Raw genomic sequence first — 18,235 nt, forward strand, 5'->3', positions numbered from 1 at the left:
CTAGGCACGACCGTACTCATCCCATCCTTAACTCTCGTGAGGCTTGGATACAGAGACATCCTAATTTGTATCCTATTTTGACGTAGCCCTTTGATCTAGAATATTTCCCGAGTAAACGAGCTATAGATAAAAATACGTTTTTACTGCATTTTATATTGTATCATCTCATATAAACATTATTGCCTTGTTTAAATGACTTGCTCTTTAAGCATGTACTTGCCCTTTGCGATATTGTATGATATATTAAAATACTTATAAATCGGTACAAAAAATACAAAAAGCGCATGCAGCTCGGTAGGTACTCGTGGCGGAAGTGAATCCACTTTGCTGTGGAAAGGTTTTATTTTCGAATAATTGTATCTCCACAGACGCGTTGTGCTTTTTGTATATATTTTTTGCTATAGTTTTATTTTTACGTTATTTTAATATGCCTACATGTTTTTATATCTCTAGAAACACTGGCCGGCAAAACACATGCTTACTAAGTCTGAGCGGTACATGTTGGTACATTTGTAAATAGAGCTCAGTACTAGCATTATGATGATGGCGTAATGACGGTACGAGTTCTCTGGTTACTATTTGCATAAAAGTACTATGCACGGTGCATTAATTGATTTATAATATGTGACTAGGTACATTACTGATAATATTCTTTGATTACGTAACAGAAAAAGAATGATTTTGTGTAAACTCAAAAGTCTTTTAGGTAATCGAGATGTAAAGGGATTTATTATCTTTTACGATACAAATATAATACAAAATTAAGCGTATATCACATTTTCTTTCAAAATATTATAATATACACGTAATGGTTGTGTAAATAAATTTTATGAACGTTGAGGAAAATTTCTTTTTTATGACGAAGTTTATTTTTCACGGCTTACAGTAAAGTAAATTGACAGAATTAAGGGAAATGGTCTCTTTCTCTTTCTCGCTATCTCTTTCCTTTATATATATATATATACCAATTTTATTTCTCATCACTTAATAATTCTCACACGTTGTTAATTTATTTCCGTTTGTTTATTATTTAATACATAATATTTAGCGAACAAGCAACTTCGTTCCAGACAGATGTCGATACGTCTCATATTTTTTGCGTATTGCTTTAAACGTATATAAAATTTAAAGCGAAATATAAGCACTATTTATTGAAAACCGTGAAGTATTTTCCGGTGGCCGCTTAATAACTTCTTGGTATCGATAGTGCCGTAAATCAGTCACTGAAATGCATAATATCGTTCAAATAGAAGCATCTAGTTAAACGAACGCCTGAAACGTGTTTACAAGAATAGCTATGCAGTTATGTTCAAGGGCGTCAAAAATTTACCGCCTCGACGCCGACGCCCACGTACCGATGCCAGACGCCGATTTAGAACGACTTTAAACAACAAGAACTAATCATTTAATATTCTAAGCACTACTTTGATCTTGAAGAACCGTGCATTACCTGAAATTTATAAACAAATAATATTATTATTGGCAAATTGTTTGCCAGAACCTTAAATTATTGAAAACAATATAAGATACTATCATAAAAGTTTAAGAAGGCATTGCTTAGAAATGAACGCATCTTAAATAATATCATATAAGTCATAAAATACATTTTATATCTTGTCATGAAGCTGTAAGAAGATACACAGTATAAATAAATTACAATACTCGCTTCGTCTTCATACATAAATGCTCTTTTACTCACAGAGAGAAATTGATTATGCAATTTTAATATCTTATGATACTTTGTTTCTATTTCTTGATATTGAATGGGATAATAATAATGCTTATTTTGACTAATAAGTAAAATTCCTCTTTTCCTTCCGATACGTCATGTTTGGCTGGAGTAGGACAACGATAGCCTATGTCAGGATCAAACCAACGACTATCAAATCTATAGTCGCTAGACGGCCCAGTATGGGAATCGGGTATTTTTGGGTATTGTAAAATAAATTATGAAATTTCATATAAAGTAAAATATATGTAGAAATATACTTAAATATTTTGATTTTGAGTCATAAAAGCGCATTATTAATTTATTATATTTAAAATTAAAAATCGTAATTTTTAGTCTGTATATCACGTGACCTAAAACACGCCGCAATGGTGTGGCGTCAGATAGGCAAAAACTGTCATTTCAATATCATCTGTCACTTAGAATAATAACTTTTCTGGAGTTTTAATGCTAGTATTTGTAAAACTAGACACTACATACCAAGGATATCGACTGTAATTCATTATTTTCCCAAAAACAACAAAAAGTTGATTGCGTGCCGGTCGAATATACACGACTGTTGTTTTCATCAATGTGACGTCATCAAAATGACTGACAGTACTAGGAAAATGAACATTTTGAAGTACTTTTTCAAACATAGTAGGATACCCTATTACGTTGAGTTATCATTGTAAACGGAGATATATGTGCATCATAGTATTTATTTAAACATTTTTACGTTATGGTTAGTTCTTGTTTAGTAAAAAATACTAATTTGGCAAATGGATTTATTGATATTGGAGTTATTGTTTGCTCGAAATTTTAATTTTTATAATATATAAAGCTACTGACGTGCTTTAGAACAAAAATGTATTCTAAATTAAATTTTTAAAAATAGTTCAATTTTAAAAGATTAGTATGTTACGGTGTACATAATCCGTCTTACTCATCGGGAATACGTAAAACGAGTTACAGCAGAACCTAGTGTATCCTTTATCTTCAAAAACATTCATAGTGTTGATGCTTATTTCATTTATGTTGAATATGATATGTGTATTAATAAAATTCTATAGTATATTCAACATTAGTCCACGTGGTTCATTTTTATTCCGCCCCGTATTATGCCCTACAAATGAATGTGTGTCTACTTAGCGTATCTCAGCGCCTGTTCACGATCTCAGCTTATAATAGGGAGAAAGTCCCTTTCGTTCGGTCATTGTACTCTGTTGCTCCATTAATTGATTACGTTATTCTAGCGGGTTATGGAAATCGTCAACTGTAATGTAAAAAAATATTATATGAAAATAGAGTAGGTGTATCTTAGAGTAGGTATAAATTTACTTTTAAGACAGACGGTTAGTGGCGAGATGTCGATAACCGTGCGTCTGCACCGCTTTTATTTCTGCGGCGCCTAACCTATAAAAAGATCGTGAACGCGTTCGTCTACCGCTATGTCTCCACCCATCCCATCTATCTCATTTTCTTTATTGGAACATCACATTTATTTATATTTTGTGTTTAGTCGAGTCATCGGAGCACTTCGAAATAATGGCCGAGATCCGTTTAACTCGCATATACTTCATGTGGAAAGTTAAATAGTTATTGATATATTAATAGTAGGAAAAGCACTTTTAGTATAATCCTAGTATTGAAGTAGAAAAGCACACCTACATCCAACACGAGCTTTTAGGAACACGATTGCTAGCACAGCTTTGAATATTAAACAAGACTAGCTAACACGATGGCTGGAATGCAACGGATCATTCTATTCAGCTTAAGGTAGACGTGTTGAGTGCCTAATGCTTTGAGTCTAACCACAAACGGATGTATCTGAATACAGACAATCAATAACATTACTCGGATGAAGTCTTCTCTCGATCGATAGCCATACTGTAATAACACCGAAATAGAATCTCGCGAAAACATATTTTTGTTATTTGTTTCACATTAACTGCTAATTCGAAGAATTCAACGATTACCGTTCCGTTTATTTTCGTTCCGCATAGTTTATCAATTATGCGCGCACGAATAGAAGTGCTACCACAATCATTCTTCTTTTCTAAGAAATTGATTTTATTGATTGGTTTTAGAAAATAAATCGAACAATACAAAAATGCGACGTAGTGATAGGGCTTCATTTTCATCAACACATATTGTCACTGTTAGATATACGAAGGCAATACATTTCATTAAAGATCTTATCTGTCTCCTGCCCGTAATTACACCGGTTCACTCGCTCTCCAAATCTTAATACAAAGTATTACTATATATAATAACTGAAAAAAGTAGTACTTATTCAGTCAGGCATTTACGAATTCCGACGGAAAAAAATAACCATAATTTATCCATAACGTAACATTTAACACAACATAAGCCTCTCATTAAGGAACCGTTTTACAATTTGCAATAATGAAAGAAAACACAAGACGGGAAACTTTATTGGCCTACCGAAAAGGGAACTTCATAAGATATTTACGCAACGCGTCCGGCCGTAAAACCCTTTGCATGCTAAACAAAGCTTAGACTTTCATGGATTCAAATAACGATTTATCCGTTAGACTTATTGCCCTATGTAGTGTTTATTACAAAGTCTGTTAGTAGTTTTACGATAAGTTTGCAATGGGTCGTACAAATCTTACAAAAAAAAATATAATTAATCATCAAATACAATTAACTGGGGTAATTTATAAATATAAATCTTATGATATAACATATTAAATAAATAGGACTTATTACACAATGAAATACCATATCATTTGAAAACAAACGTTTTCTATATAGAAGAAATAATAATTTAATTGCTTGTTATTAAGTGACCATTGTAAGTTCAGAATGTAAAATTACATATTTGGATTTAAAGTTTGGACCCGTTGTTATCTTTTAAAAGTGCTTTTAAGAGCCAACTTGAATAAGTAATATTCTTTTGTTGATTTTGCTGATATAAGCTGCAAGGTTGTTAAGACTATCCTATCTATGTAGTAAAAGGACTTTTAAATGAAGGGGTTGGGTAAGACAGTGCGTGGCTCGCTAAATGGCGCCGTCTGGACGCTTCAGAGTGACTCATGGGGCTCTCCATGTCGTCGGGCTCCCCTTTCGTTTTATATTTTATATATATACCCCATTATTAATTCCCTTACATTCGAATAGCCCTATAACATCCATATAAAATTCTGAATTACAAATAAATAAAAATTAACAAATAGTATTTTAGTCGGTAGTTTATTTATACATTATATCGTCAGTTATATAAATAAGTATACTACCTTGAATCTCAATCTTGGGTGAGACTCCGTTATGCTGTATTCCAAATCGTCTTTTAAGTTCTTGTAAGTAGTTATAGAAATGTATATTTTACAAATATTAAATAAAAAATAAATAAAAACAAAGTTATTCTTTAAAGCCTATCATGAAAAAGTAAGTATATATTGTTGTTGCACTTTTAATAGATACAACTATAAGTTTTTTATATAATTATTACATCAAAATTACTATTATACATTATTCAATTTAGTACATTCGTGGGTCGTTCTACAAATATGATATTAAACAGTATGACGTTTATGAATATGTAGTGGACTGCCGGGAGCACTCGCGTGACGCGCACCCCTGCCTCCACACACGCAAACAGATTTGAATTCTCAATTTATTAAAACGTCAATCCACTCTAACTCCATGTGTTAATTTTGACCTTCAATTTGAACATTCGTATTATATATATATATATATATATATAACATAACAAACTATAACCTCGTCGTAATACGTTCCGCTCGATATATTTAATACGTTATTATACAATCAAATACCGATTAATGTTTATATCTCATTATTTCAAATATTATAATATACTTCAAACTATTATTTTATGTTCATGGTCACACTATCTGTCTGTTAAAAAATAATTACTATTTATCAAATTATTAATATAAAAAGTATATTATGCTAAAATATTTATTAAAAAATTGGTTTATTTAAGTACTATGTATATACTTAAACTAATTAAAATAAATCATCATCCTCCTGCCCTTGTCCCAATTTTACTTTGGGTTGGCGCAGGATGTCGTCTTCTTCCATACTTCTCGGTCGGACGTCACCTCACAAGTAAAATTCCTTCTAACCATATCGTCTTTCCCACAATAAAGTAATTAAAATAAATAACTTAACCTAATATAAAGTAGCATTTAAATGATAAGACAAACCTGAATGTTATCTTATTGTGAACAAAACGATAAACATAAAAAATGTGGTACCTTTTATTTCATATTTATTAGAGCATGACATGGCAACAAGAAGAATCGTAATGTTAGAGAATTACAATGGATACTTTTTATGACAAGAAATAAATGATTTTTACTTATGTAATCCCGTTAGTACTGGGTTGCATGTTTATTTAATCAAAAATCAAAATCAAAATAAATATTTTATCATTAAAGTTTAAGTTACAGAACTGTGTTAAACGTAATGCTACCTGGTGGTACCAAATAGTAGTACCAGTAGTTCCGTACTGGTGTACGGAATGAGAACTACTGAGAAGAACCGGAAATAAGAGAATCGGTAGTTACCTTTCTAACATTTGAAAATAATTCCAAATTCATTTAGTGCTGTGGTCCGTTTTTGCGTTATGGCCAGGTCATGCGTATTAAAAAACATTAATTCGTCATATGGAGGCAGTTACTGGAATGATTGTTCGAAACTCTAATTGTTATATATAAAGCTATTAACGTGCTTTAGAAATGTAGGAATTATAGGAAAAAAAAGTTCACATTGTAATAGCTTTTAACAACGAAACGCCCACGCGCGGCACGACATTTCCAAGAGATAATTTACTTTTATAAAAATATGATTCAAAAGTTCCCAGTTTTGTAACCGTAATATTTTAGTTTTGAAATTGTAATTTTATTCATTAAAATTACATTCGAAATCGAGATTGAATAATCTGCTTTACCGGGTACGGATGTATTAACACTACTAACTCAAAAACTTCGGCCCGCATCTGATAAAATAAATCAAATAATTTTTACTGACCGAGTTTGGGATTTGAACCTAGTTTCAAACCCCGAAGCAGAACGGAGTTTCGGACCACTGGATCTCCAACCTTATAAGCTCGCCACAAGACCAACGAGGCAATATACAAAGCACACAGATCATATACTGGAAACAAAATATAGGTATACTAAAAGCTAAACTTTTCCTATCATATTTCCGAGAAACCAATGATAATTTGCGTTCACTCTAGTCTATAATTGGGTATGAAATACATAAAGTCAATATTTATATGTTAAATGTGCTTCGATACAATACTCGTTAACCTTAAAGTTCTGAACGCTGTTTTGTCCCTACTTATACAATAAATGTATGAAATAATTTCAATATATTTGACGACTAATATTAATATGTTTGGAAATTTTAATAGTGAATGCTAGCTTTATTGATAATGATAAAAAAATAGTCTTTTAATAAAATATCGATTATGAATAAGTTTTTTTGTCGAGAATTTTTCAAGCAGCCTAATGTATCAGCTTACCAATGAAGATAGAAAGGCCCTAAGTTCAAATATCAGACCAGAAAACAGAAATTGAGATTTTCTGTCAGGATTTTTTTAGTAGCAGACGGAAATTGCAAATTGGCAGTTTTAAAGCACCGTGCTTTGAAAAGCACGTAAGTTTATCTTGTCTGCAAATGACTACAGGAGTCAAAATCAGCTACAAGGACACCGCCACATTTTTAATGCAAACTTGGAATAGCCTTTCTTTCAATTTCGTCAAGGCTTATCTATACTACTATCTTTGTCTTGATAATATTAACTTACCTATAATATGATAGTAGTACAATATTCAGCATTACATAAATATCATAATAAACAATAACTTAACATACTTACATAATTCATTTTTAAAAAACGTAGCTTGTCGGTTTTCAAATAGACTTTTAGAGCTTTCATAATTTTAATTCTATATTTACGCATTTATATTAAAAGCATTCGCTTGTCTGTTAACTGATATGCTAAAGGCTTAATACCATTAAATAAAATATGCGAAGTCCCTGATGCAGCTTTTAAAACGTTGATTTAAAAAAATCTTTTCTGGTACATTTTTATTCTATGCATACATTAAATGAAAGGAACTCCGAGTTGATTAATAATTAACTAAAATGATGAAAGTTTATTAGGAACATATTTAAGTATCTTAATTAAAAATCGCCATTGATAAGAAATATAATTATTTTTTAATAAAAATATAAGATATCAAAACGTAATTAAATAGATTATTTCATATATTGGAACGAATTCCGTTACGTAAGATAATATCATTCGTCTTAGAAATAAAGTAAGTTTCCTCGACGAATAAATCGTAACATTCACGTCATAAATTAACTATCATCAGTACAATAGCATTGTTTTCATCTTTATTGATGTTTTTACAATAAAGTTTATAAAATATCGGAAACGTAATCACTAGCAATAATCGTGGTACGATTGTTTTATACGAAATTGTTTGTCAGGATAATTCGTTTCGTTCGAGATTCGTTGTTGTGATAATTTTATAATTTTGACGTTTGGTAGACTTCACTTATAATCCCTTATCAGTCTGCTCTTTAACCACTTTATATATTCATGATCTACTTAGTTACTTTTAAACTGCATAAGCGGCGCGATGGAGATTTGCATGTCGTTGAATTTTGCTACGAAAAAAGTTAAACCGCCAAAGGCAGATTCTTATTATAATTTTACTACTTTATAACATCCTAGGAACTTAATATTTTTTTTAGTAAGCATACTCTTTTAAAGTGCTTTATATTTTTTATACATATGAGTATATCATAATAATAAATTAAAAAATAGTATTTAAGTTTTCATTAATTTTGGTTATAGCAATAAATGTTTTTTTTTTTTTACGTCTCAACTAAGGATCAAGCTCGTAACCGGAGGGCTCTAGTGAGAGCGAGATAAACGGAATTAAGATATTACCCGCATCAGAACGAAATGTCTATTTCCCTTGAGGCCACTAAATCAAACGCTTCATGGACTACACTGTTGCTGATTTTGTGATTTTGTTTATATCTTAATCCTTGGTTATATAATATGCATGCATGGGTATCAATGATCAAACTATATTAGTATTGTACACCAAAATACCAATTATGAATTTACCAATGCACCGTTTAGTATTAAATAGTGGTTTTATTTATGCTATTTATCGAGATATACTCGATATTTTCCCAAAGATAACAGACTACAGTTACAATCATTATAGCACGGAGGAGTCGAAAACACGCTGTCAAAACTATCATAATCAAGAATCAGCCATGACGTGACGTGATGACGTGATGTAAAGTAATCGCTTGAACCAAGAGCTGATACTGATAATATTAAAAAACAATTCAACAATATGATTATAGTGAGTGATATCCCAAAATAAATCCACAAAACTCGTCCACCTGTGAAATAAGGAAGCCGAGCATTTCTCGATAAATTAAATAAATATATTAAGTGAAACCGGAACAATAATAGTAATAATATGAGGAACACTTATAGCTTATATGTAACGTATAACATAAATTTGTTTTGACGCAACCTTCAAGTAATAGCCCAAGTGCCTTTTAATTTTTTTATTAAAACACTAATTGTTTTCGTAGTAGCCGAATGAATACTGTCTGTTGCTAAACAAGCTATGATTAAGATATTCATATTAAAGTAATTAATATCTTTTTAGGAAATATTTAATTATTATTTAATTATCAAACTAACTAGTCAACACATTAGACTAACTGACGTCACAATTGAATGTTATGTTTAATTAGTTAGTTGCAAAACTAATAATATTTATTGGTAACAAATTTAAAATGTTGACAACGTCTGTTTATTCTTTGAATGCGTCGTGACTTAGTAAGAAAATAAATTCGAAGTATACACCTGAGTTACAGGCAATTTAGACCCAGCTATAAAATACGGCTGGCTTTAGCTGACGAAGGATGAATTCGTACATTTGGAGGTCATTCCCTTAAGGCGGGCGCTGTAAACTTCTTATATTATATTTCATAATGTAGAGAATTACGAGGATAGTGCTTTTAGTTGAGTTACGATTCATTTAACGACGATCTGGCACCTGTGATATGTACATTAAAATTGTTATGTCCGAGGTCTCCACCATTATATCTGTAAGGTATTCTTTACTCACAATCCAGAGACTCAAGAATCCAGTCATAAGCACATACATTTTTTTTACATAGTTTTAATATGAAATAAAAAACGATAGGCGTGTTTATTGTGTTTTTTTTTTAGAATTTTAAACTAACTTGTGCAGATATAACATTTGAATAACGAGTAAAAAAGCTCCCTGGGGATCTGATTGGGTATAAAATAAAAACATTTCGACGAAACGGATTCACACATATGAGAAATGGTTGAGTCCACAGTAAAATAAACCTAAAACTTAACGACGAATGATATACATAGTTTTGTTTAACCCAGATGCTAAATTTAACTGCTCTAGTTGATTCTGATCGAAAAATTATACAGCTATTAGTTTCAATTGCGTAAATCGGTGCTATGGAATGAAAACAAAACTCACCTTGATTTTGTTAAGGCATGTAAATTAATACCGTAGTTTGGCTTTAAGCCGTTTATTAAAATTAAACTCGGGCTGGCGTGGAACTAGGAAGATTAATGATCCCTTGAATACGAAGTTATGTAAAGCGCAAATGGAGTGAGGCTCGTCGAGCCCCATCTTGGCATCATTCCAAAATCACTTGTCTCTCTTTATTTCGCTTTCGCAACTTAAGCTCTAGTTAATGCTGAGTAATTGACAACTATCAACTGCCACTCTTATATCAATGAGCATTAAATTAAGAATCTTAAATAATTTGAATACTGCAAAAACAAACTAAGTTGATTTATTGTTGCAGATCATTGTTCCAGCGGCAGACTTACGATGGCCAATGGTAAGTTGGTAACAATTGTTTCAATTTAGAACTCAAGAATTCCTTTCGTGCTAATATTGTATTACAAGGTCCCAAAGAATTTGCCATTGAACAATTTTGTATACTATTCGTAACGTGACAAGAAGAAAGGGGAAAATCAAACAAAGCACTATATCATCAGCGAAAGACGATGCGACGTGCAATTCACAATACACTCGCCCCGAGACAAGTTGGTTAGTTCGTAAGTCTCAAGTTAAATTGTTCCTTTGGGACCAGGGCAAATAGGAAACAAGCAAAAACAATAAAAATAGTTCCAAGCATTTGTTGACCGGGACGAATGGCGGACAAATTACGTGAGGAAATTAGACATTCCGGGACATTGTAGTTCAAATAAATGAGTGCCCACCACCCTCTCTTGATCGCGCAATTTGTGACGCTGCGGTCATTGGACAGGCTACCTTCATTCAATCTTAAAGTACCAATGTTATATTAATTTATATGACAATTACCATTTTAATACAATTAATCATAGAGTCATTAATTAAATACACATTTAAAAGTATATTTATTATTTTATTACATCTTTATAAATTAAGGCGGCTCATTGCCCACTTAACCTAAGTGCGGGTACAAATCCGAGTAAGCACCACTAAGTTTTAATGTGCTTATTTTTTATGTAATTTGCATCTCGTACTAGGCGTTGAAGGAAAACATCGTGAGGGAACCTGCATGTCCAATGGCGATATTTATTTAAACATAATTATAATGTTCTTAATCTCATAAAACATCGTTGTATTGTGGCGTTTTCTAAACGTATTAAGTATTTATAAAGTTAATGTATTCTAGGTTTACAAAATCCAGTTATTAAAGTAGTGCCCCAGTAAATACACTCGTATAAATTTATTAGTATCTGCCAGCCCGTATTGGATTAGAACGTTTCAACTACGCTTACAGCTGCCAAAAAGATACCGAGCTGTTTGAGATAGATCGAATTAAATATTTTTTTAATAAATTGATACGAAAAAAACTATATAAAAATTAACCTAAACATCATATTAACATGTATTAATTACATCATATAATATATCAAAGATGGTCCAGTAGCTAGAACAAATGAATCTTAACCAAAGATTACTGGTTCAAACCCGAACCATCACCACAGGGTTAACAAGCGCTTAATTTGTGTTTATATCTCATCTCATGCCTCGTACTGAAAGAATACATCGTGAGGAAACCTGCATATGTCAGATGAATATCTCCTGATAAAGTCGAAGTGACCTTAGCCCAACAGTGGGATATTTACTGGCTGGTGCTTTTACTGTTTTATAACTAAATCACTAGGTTTACTTGTTTGTTCTTCAATATGTCCAAATGACTGGAAGATATAAAAGATAACGTTAATAATCGGCCTTAAAAGACTCGTTTCTGTTTCCTGTTTTATAAATTTGTCTAATTTCTAAACTGGTCGACTCAAGCACCGTTCGTGCGCTCAATAAAAGGCAAACACTTCGTTCAATTACAAACAAGAGTACTGTCGACGGTAATAACTGAAAGTACGCTTAATCTATTCTCTTATTATGAAAGAGAATTTACTTATCTTGGTTTTGCGAAACGAATAAATAACAGTACGTCATTAATTTTTGTTAGCAAAAATTGTAAACATTTATTTAACTTTAGCATGCCTAAATTTTTCATATTTCAAAATATTAACTAACTAGGCATAATGGAAAACAAAAAAAAAACCTTTCGTTGATAATAAATTTGATGTAAATTTGATAAAGTTACTTTTAATTTACTTTAATTAAAAGTAACTTAAATATAATATAAACACATTAATTCTCTAATAATATTTTTGTATTACAAATATAATATATTGTATATATCAGTGTCAGATACGGTATTATGGAAGTAACCCGACGCAGTTTCATTCCCAGAAGTACGTTAATTTTCTTATAAATCTAGAAACTTCTCAAGGTTATAATTACAAACGTATAATATCTTAGAGTAGAATTACAACCTGAACACGATTGTGAAAATCGACATATAATTCCCATCGCACGCCTATATATCATGATTTTTCCGGCTTAAGTCGAGCGTACCCGGCACGCATGATCGCCCATAATGAAAACTATCTGATAGTCTACAGCTCCTCGCTTCGCACATCAATAACAATCCGCCGGATCTTTCGCAGTCTGCAAAGGCTTCGCCAACAATTTGTCCCGGATTCTCCCAACTGGATATTTTTCACAATACACTCTAAACACATGATTACGTAACTCAAATGTTTGCGATATTATGAATACTTTGTTACTTTGTTATACAGTAAAACGCGGGAACATACATCGTTTGTTTTCCGTAAATATTCGGCAGACCCTTTTATTTTCTCAAATATGAAATTCACATCACCGTAGATTGGGGATTACATTTCTCAGTGTCTTTATTTTGATTTTCAGTGTTGAATTTATTTCTCATGAATAACACTTGAAAAGTATTTGTTTAGAAAATGTCCTTTGATATCTGCAATAGTTTTCGATTACGGAAACCTGCGGTCTCTCTCGTTCAGGTCACGACTCCACTCCAAATCTAAAATTGATTACGAAAAAACACTTTGCTACCGACCGGTCTCGCAAAAAACGAACCGATCTGCCATTAAATATAATTTATTCATGGTCATTATTATTCTATTCGTATCTAAAAATAATTGTCGAAATGGTATAAAAATATTGCAAAAACATTAAATAAGTATGATCATGATTATAGATAAAATTTGTAAAATCGGAGTACTTTTTGTTACCATATAAAAATAATCTAATGAACGATATTATTTAATATAATATGCAAGTAAAACCTATTTTTTAACATTATTAAAATATTTAGAAATTGCCTAATTTTATATGCAATATATTAACATCGTAAGCTTTAATATTATCAATTAAAAAAAAAGGGAAAATGTTGCCACTTGTAAAAAAGTCTAGTTATTCAGGATGTAACAGTAAAGATTGAAACCACGAGACCACATTTCTCTCTAAATAATACCAATAACCTTAGCTGTTACGGTACAATGATATTTTCCGCATCCGTATTTTGTGGTTGTAAATACAAAATACGTACTATAGACGTCGAAGAAAATGTCAAGGAAATCATGCGCATCGTTAACTAGGATGAGCTTTGTTCAATACCTTTCATTCGCCATCTTTTTGAAATGCCACGTTATTGTGAAAGTATATACATTCATGTTAAGAAATAAAGTTTAATATATTTTTTACTATACAGTATATTAACAGTCTGTAAATTTCCTACTGCTGAGCTAAGGCATCCTCTCCCTTTGAGAAGAAGGTTTGGGGCATGTTCCACAACGCTGCTCCAGAATTTCGTTGAAATTAGACACATGCAGGTTTCCTCACGATGTTTTCCTTCACCACCGAGCACGAGATGAATTATAAACACAAATTAAGGACATGAAAATTCAGTGGTGCTTGCTTGGGCTTGAACTCGCAATCATCGGTTAAGATGCTCGCGTTTTAACCACTAAGCCATCTCGGCAATATATTTAATATTAAAATATTTTGTTACGAGTAATTTAATTGTAACATATTTCGAAGTTTTTTGTAGTTTTGAATTAAAATAATTACAAGTTACAAGTTTTAATAATAAATATCTTATTTTACTTGAGCGTTTTAAAAAGACGGTGTCAGTACTTTAAGTATTCACGAAAAAAGCTACTTGTTTATTCGAATCTTCTCTCTTTGTGTCTAATGTAATTAGTTCATTACTTTGTCTCGTCTCCTCAAAGTACTGTTCACTCAAAGTATCCGTTCAGATTCATGTATCATTGCTTTTTCTTTTATCTCTTAACGAAAAGTGCGTATACTTCATCAAAATGACTAACATTTGTAAGGAAAAATATTTTAAAAAACATAGACGGTTTCGACGAGACCGTAAAATAACGCTAAGAATATGTTCATTTATGTTGAAGAAAACATTACATAGACAACATTAAAAAAAGAACAGCCCTGATCTTCTTAAGCTGATATACGTACATATATAAATGTAAAAATACATATTAAGTATTAATGAAAAGTGTTGTATGTAAATCTTTTAAATTACTGTTTTATACATTAAGCTTATAGTCGTGTAACGTCATAGTCTATAATATGTCAAAAATAAACATCAGTCTTATTGACAGATATTGTGCCTGACGTGACCGATGAGGCTTTAGAAATGTTGTCATTACACGTTGTCCTTAACTTTTCAACGACAGAATAGTCCGCCTACCTATCAATTAATTTAAAAGTTGTTTCCTGTCAATGCCTTATTCGTGGTCTTAACCTACCTAGTCAATCAAGCGTCATTGTTTTACGTATTTTATTAGCGCTTGCTTGTAAATATCGTTACGTCATTCGTCATCGTATCGTATTGAATTATTCGTGTGATCTCAAATCTAGAGTACACTCGTTGAACCGGACTCATCGTTGACATCCAATTAGCCCAATGCCCCTATACCTCTCCCCGCACTTCTATACCCCTCTAACCCGCACTCCTGGACCCATCTATCTTTATTCGACAGGATTGCCCCGCAACTAAGCCCTCGAAGCGTATGAGTATTGATAGCGATTGAGCCCCATATTTGTCGCTAGCACACGTTCAATAAAACTGCGAACGTAAATTCCACATTAACACCAAAACCATTTAAAATAATTACTTCTCGTTTGAAATGAAAAGATCATAAAATTTTTCAACCAAATATCAATATGTCATAAATTAGTATGGCCGTATTTTCGGTTTTACGACGTTCAATCTAAATCCAGTGCCAAACGAACTATATTTCATGCTCAAATTTCGAAACGCAAAATCAATCACCAAATCAAATTGAATATACTTCAGCGATATCGTAGTTTTTAAAGATATGATGAAGTTGGTCGAATAACATTTTTATTATTCTTCAAGCTTAACTATAAGCAGTCATTTGCAATAAAAAAAGATAGCTACGATTTAGTTTGTTCAATAAGCAGTTCTCGTCTGTCAAGGTTATGGCTATTCTGAGAGTATCTTTTAACACCGTCTCTGACTCAGTTGGTTTGTGATTCAGCGACGGTATATTACACTGATTGTTCATAGATCATTATTTGGTGCATTATAAAGATTCCATTGATTCACAGAAAAATATCGAGGAAAATAATACATCCTCTTTTTTATTGATCAAATTATTTTAATTGTTGCAAAACACGGACTCAATGCCAGATTATTCTCGATGCTCGATACTTTACTATTACGATTCCACGAATAAAACTGAACAAGATATGCAATAATACAAGAGAATTAACATAAGCCCTACAAAATTTATTAATAAAAACATTATAACATGTAAGTATTATATTGAAAATTATATTTATTAGAATAACTAACTAAAACAAGATACGTATGTAATTATACTACTTATTAAATAATATAAACAAACAATGAGAATTAACAATTCGTTTCAATCTCTAAGTTCTAAGACTAGACAGTTTAACTGATGTTTTGAATAGAGCCCTAAAGAGGCCGTGGCCCCGAAGTTGACATTCAGTGTAGCTGCAATAGAGTGTTATGCAAAAGCGGTTATGATGCAAACGGAGTGGTGGCTTCTTCATTCGGCGGAGTGTGCCATCGCCATGCCATTCACGTAGCGGGCCGCAGGCTCACGCGCTCAGCGGCTAAAGCTTACGGAGATTAAGTAAACGAAAATAGAGCGCTGCTACATGTCAAAAGCCGTCTGATGCTTCGTATTGCATTAAATTTTAGTGTCCATGTGTTTGTCTTAAGAAATTCGAAGAAATTATTTAATTCCAGAATGAAACAAAGTTTTTTTTTTTAATTTATTTAACCTATCGAATCGTGTAAAATTAATTTTGGCATTCGTTATGAGATTAAGTATTATATAGGATTCTCAAACTTAATCACTATTTTTTATTAAAATATTAATTTAATATGGATAAATTAATAGTAAATATTATTTTAATATGGATAAAAATTAGTACCTAAGTTTGATTAAACACAATGCCTTATCTATCGGTTGACTGATCACGAAAATCTTGATACCCCATGAAAAGTAAATTCTACATTGAGTAATGGTTGACGCGGTCGGCTAGGAGACCAATATAAACCTGATTTTCCACAAAGAGCTATAAACTAAACTATAATTACAACTCTCATAGAATGTGTAGTTGACTACAGTATATAGCATATAACTATATAAAAATATATGTAGCAAAAACAAGCGAACGTTGGTCTTACTTTTTTAAGAGGACGCTACCATTAATCACAGTTAAGCAGTGATTATTCGATGGACAGTCAGCCTTCCGTCTTAAAGCGAAACCGGGAGTATTGGCGAGGAAGGGCGAGGATGCGTTCTCGGTAACAAATGACACGGTCTTTAGGAAAGCCAAATGCCCGTCTTGGCGAACTGGTCTTATTCCATCATTAATTTTACAGGCCATCTTTTATACCCTTTCATTTAATGATTTATTCAGATAACCGGTAATAGTTTCATGAAACTAAATGTAAGCTATACAATTGAAAATATATTTTTTTGTTTACTGTACATTGTAATTGATGTACAAGTATTTTTTGTACGTGTCTACTTCTTATTTGTCTAAATTATTTTTTCCGTTTTGGTAAAATCTTAAAATATATTTTTTAAAATATATCATATTACGTACATATATTAAAATGTTAAATAAATATAATAAAGAAAATTGGAAATAGAAAATAATTTGAAAGGATTTCATATACTTTTTTACACAGCGTTTTAACTGGGGTGGTCGTACGTCATACGTCATAGGTAGAAAAATAATAATAATAAAAACTTGCTTCAAACCGATCAAATCAGTATTGATAATCCTAAGTATGAAACGTTATCCTTCAAGACAATTAGATGCGTACAAATAAACAATACAAACAAATGTCTCATGACTAAACAGTATTGGAGAACGACAGTTCTCTGAACAATATCCACTTATGAATTACAAATATGGGCCCACAATAAAATATTGGTCTAAGACCCGTTACAGGCTCTGTAATTATTATAATTTATTCTGTTCACATTTCTTAAGAGCTCTGGCACACAAACACGTATAGCTCAGATTGCGTAACGAGAACTGTAAATTTATTCGTTTTTTGATAAACAAGTTTTTGAGAGATATAACAAAATTAAAATCTAAGTAGGCTCAAGTAATTGCAAAGCTCTTACTTGTTTTGAAAATTGTTAAATAAATTATATCGAGAGGCATCCGCTTAAACTCTGTAGTTACACTTCATTAAACATTTTAAATGTAAATGATAAGTATCGTCTATATATTTTTGAAATACTTTACGAATATATTCTGCATGCAAAATAACGATAAAAAATTAATCACCGTATACCTAAAGAGTGATGAGCATGAGTGAAGAGGAAGGGAGGGGAACCTAAGGAGGCGTGGATGGAGTGTGTGATGAGGAATATCAGAGAGATAGGTGGGAAAGTTCAGATCACGAATAAAAGAGGAGAATGGGATGAAAAGACATGCTGCGCCGAACACAAATTAATTTGACATTTTTGAAAAAGAAGATGTCTAAACAACTTTTTTATAT

At 31.8% G+C, this 18,235-nt stretch overlaps 1 protein-coding gene across 1 annotated transcript in view; it reads left to right on the forward strand.

Moving 5' to 3' along the window:
- The window catches only part of LOC125068020 (semaphorin-1A), a 94,858-nt gene that overhangs the window by 40,718 nt on the left and 35,905 nt on the right, over positions 1 to 18,235 (forward strand). The window contains exon 2 of the mRNA XM_047676983.1: positions 10,613 to 10,648. The gene's annotated coding sequence lies outside the window, so the exon portion shown is untranslated. The remainder of the gene's footprint in view (positions 1 to 10,612; positions 10,649 to 18,235) is intronic.

The sequence above is a fragment of the Vanessa atalanta genome, chromosome 1, assembly GCF_905147765.1.
Source record: "Vanessa atalanta chromosome 1, ilVanAtal1.2, whole genome shotgun sequence".
Lineage (NCBI taxonomy): Eukaryota > Metazoa > Arthropoda > Insecta > Lepidoptera > Nymphalidae > Vanessa > Vanessa atalanta.